Below are 3,899 nucleotides of genomic sequence, written 5' to 3'. Positions count from 1 at the left end.
TCTGTATTTTCATGGGCTTTCAATTCACCATGTGCAAACTGCAAATTGTTTACTCTTCACCAAGCATTGACAGGTCTGAATTTGGGTAAAAGTTAGTGAGAAATAAATACAAGAGATATTAAAACTTTTCACGAAACTTCTTGAGTTACACCTTCTATGTAATTCAGTATTAAAACAAACATTTAAATGGATCGTGTCTCAAAAGGGGACTCATTGGTTTAAACTAGATTCGAAGCTCCTTGATGGCAGAGGGGTATCTTCTATGTCATTAGAGTAATTATAATAGTAGAGTGCTGGGCATGGCATTGATTTACCGATCACAGAGAAGCCTTTTTAAAGCAATTTATCTAGAGATGCTACCTTCAAAACGGGTTACATTTTAGATTTATAACGTTTTGAAGTTTTGCTTACGTTCTCTAGAGCCTGGTGACTTTTTTTTTTTCAGGTGGAGTTTCACTCTTGTCGTCCAGGCTGGAGTGCAGTGGCGTGATCTTGGCTCACTGCAACCTCCGCCTCCCTGGTTCAAGCGATTCTTGTGCCTCAGCTTCCCGAGAAGCTGGGATTACAGGTGCCCGCCACCACGCCTGGCTAATTTTTGTATTTTTAGTAGAGACGGGGTTTCACCACGTTGGCCAGGCTGGTCTCAAACTCCTGATCTCAGATGATCCGCCCACCTCGGCCTCCCAAAGTGCTGGGATTACAGGCGTGAGCCACCGCGCCCAGCAGACTTCTAATTCATATACATTTTTATTTCTGCTATGGAATGTGAAGTGTTTTACAGCACCAGTGACTCACTGCTGATGTTACTGCTGGAACAGTGCTTCTTGGCCGGGCACGGTGGCTCATGCCTGTAATCCCAACACTTTGGGAGGCTGAGGTGAGTGGATCACCTGAGGTCTTGAGTTCAAGACCAGCCTGGCCAACATGGCAAATCCTCTTCTCTACTAAAAATACAAAAATTAGCTGGGCGTGGTGGCACGTGCCTGTAATCCCAGCTATGAGGGGCGCTGAGGCAGGAGGATTGCTTGAACCTGGGAGGCAGAGGTTGCAGTGAGCCGAGATCACGCCACTGCACTCCAGCCTGGGCAACAGAGCAAGAAGACTCTCTCAAAAAAACAAACAACAACAACAACAACACAAAAACGCGGTTCTCAAATTTTGGTCCCCAGACAACCAGCAGCAGCAGCACCTGCGAACTTGTTGAAATGAGAATTCCTGGGACTTGCCCCAGCCAGTCTGAGTCAGAGAATCTGGGGGATGAGGCCAAGCAATCTGTTTTTAACAGTCCTCAGGTGATTCTGATGCACACTAAAGAAGCTTGGAAAGAATGTGCTGGAGAAAGAGGATTATCATCTTACCCATCTGAGTACGTAGGGTAAGTTGACTTATTTATTAATAAAGTGAACTTCAAACTCTAGAAACCATATCAAAGATAATCATTTTATTTCAGGTCATTTGATTTGTTTATCTGTTTATTGGACTACAAAATATACGATTCAAACTTTAAAAATCCAAAATGATATACAAAGAAATTTCTCGGCCAGGTGGGGTGGCTCACTCCTGTAATCCCAGCACTTTGAGAGGCCGAGGCGGGCAGATCATTTGTGGTCAGGAGTTCAAGATCATCCTGGCCAACACAGTGAAACCCTGTCTCTACAAAAATATAGAAATTAGCTGGGCGTGGTGGCAGGCGCCTATAATCCCAGCTACTCGGGAGGTTGAGGCATGAGACTCGCTTGAACCCGGGAGGAAGAGGTTGCAGTGAGCCAGCATCGCACCACTGCCCTTCAGCCTGGGCGACAGAGCAAGACTCTGTCTCAAAAAAGAAAAAAAAAAAAAAACCTAAGAAATTTCTCTCTTTCACTCCTATGTCCTAGTGGCAAACCAAGATGATAGGTTAGTTTTGTATATTTCCAGGGTTATTTTATTTACATAGTAACAAGTAGATGTATTCTTTCTTTTCTACACAAATTATAGCACAATATGCAGTGTTCAAATGCAGGCATCTTTAATAGCACTCAAAGGTATATGGTTTCAACACTGGTGGGCTTTTCCACATTTTGCAAAAGAGATGTGCTTTCTGGAAACTTCTTAAAATAAAGATTTGTTTTGCACTTACATTCTTCCATTAAACAAATGCTAATACTGTATACTAACAATGTATTTTCTTTTTAGTTGACTTTCAAAAATCTCATTTAAACAATTGAATACATAGAATTATCACCAACACCAGGTACTATTTCCTCTATATTATTTTCCAAAAACTCATTCTTCTACCAATGCCACACTTTCATCTTAGAGAGCTGGTTAAGCTTTTGGATTAAAATTTAAGCCATGTGTTGTTCATCCAATAATGCTACAATTTATTCCAAATTACGCCGAAGGCCATTTGCTTTTTGCCTCCAAGCATCAAGAGTTATATTGAAACTCCTTTCAGATTTACTTCTATTCTGTTTGCCCACATCTGGCATAATGCCAATTCATTTTTAACTCAAAAAAAAACCCATGTTCTCTTCTTTCCTCTTTTAGCAATATTACCATCCTGACACTTGATCTCTGTAAGCAATTATCTGATTTCTTCAAGTGTCCCTTTAATATTCTTTAAACGAGTCAAAGCGTTTAAAATAGCCCTTTTGTCTGTGCCAAATGTTCCCAGCTGTCTCAAAATATGAACCAAATTATGTACCAAGGGATTTATCTTTTGAAAATGACATCCACAGTAGTGATTCTACATTTCCTAACTTAGAATTCAAGGCCCGCAATATCCTGCTTTTTCAGAGCTATCTTACTTGATTGTGCTTTCCACCCCATAAAGATTGTCATTTTTAGTTTCCTGTATCTTTGTGGTATATTTCTTTTTCTGTGTCTTCATGAAGGCCGTTCTGCTATGCTAGTCTATCAACTTGTTTCCTACTCCATCTCAAGGTTTTGCCATGTGATTGAAACCCTCTGAGAATAAGATGCTTTCTAATTTGTATGTAGGTACATTTCATCTTATTGAGCTCTATAGCCATCCTGTGATATAAAAGCATAAGCATGGTTACCCATGTTACATGTGAGGAAATTGAGGCCTAGAGGGCTCAGTCATCCTGGATTCTTCTGCATTAACAAGCCGCTCTACTCACTTGGCAGTCTGTACTGCCTCACGATATTACCTTTGTACATATGCATGACTTGTCATCATAACTGCATCTCCAAGGCAGTTCATCTCATTGTTCCTTGTATTCTCCCCTGTGACTTGAACGTAAAAGGAATTCAGTAAATATTAGCTGTTCGACTTGTTAGAAGCCAAGAGTCATAAAACTTTTGGCTCAAAGAGAGCCTTTGTGATTATTTAATGAATCCTTGAGTTTGTCAAACTGGTTTGAAGTCTGTATAGCCCTGGAGGTAATAGGTACAATGCTACTCCTTTTGTTAGAAGACTTGAGATAAAATTATTTTAATTTTAAATAAATACTGACATATAATGGTATGGAATATTAACATTAAAGTTGTAAAATGAATCATAAAACAAGTTTTTTAGACAAAACATGAAACTTCAAAGAAACTCCAGAGAAATATCAGAACTGTAATTAGCTGTTTCAGGCTATCCCAGGCTTCTGGAGGTGGGAGGAGGGGGTAAATATTGAAGTCTGGAGAGGTTAAGCAAATTGCCCTAAATCACACATTAATTCAATCAATATTGATTCAGCCCCCACTACTAATTGCGTAAACACCAAGGTTGCAATGACAAGCAAAACAAGACACTGACCACATAAACTTTGTATGTAAGTGGAGGTGAGAGGAGGACAGCGTTGTTAAATTAATATTCAGTATGCATAAACTATATAAAGCAGCCCCTATCTTGGTCAGTCCAGCAGAAAAAACTTTATTGCAACTCTTCAGAAAATACCCAAGAG

Source organism: Gorilla gorilla, chromosome 7 (assembly GCF_029281585.2).
Source record: "Gorilla gorilla gorilla isolate KB3781 chromosome 7, NHGRI_mGorGor1-v2.1_pri, whole genome shotgun sequence".
NCBI lineage: Eukaryota > Metazoa > Chordata > Mammalia > Primates > Hominidae > Gorilla > Gorilla gorilla.
The sequence above is the reverse complement of the archived record's forward strand: the minus strand, read 5'-3'. Positions refer to the sequence as shown.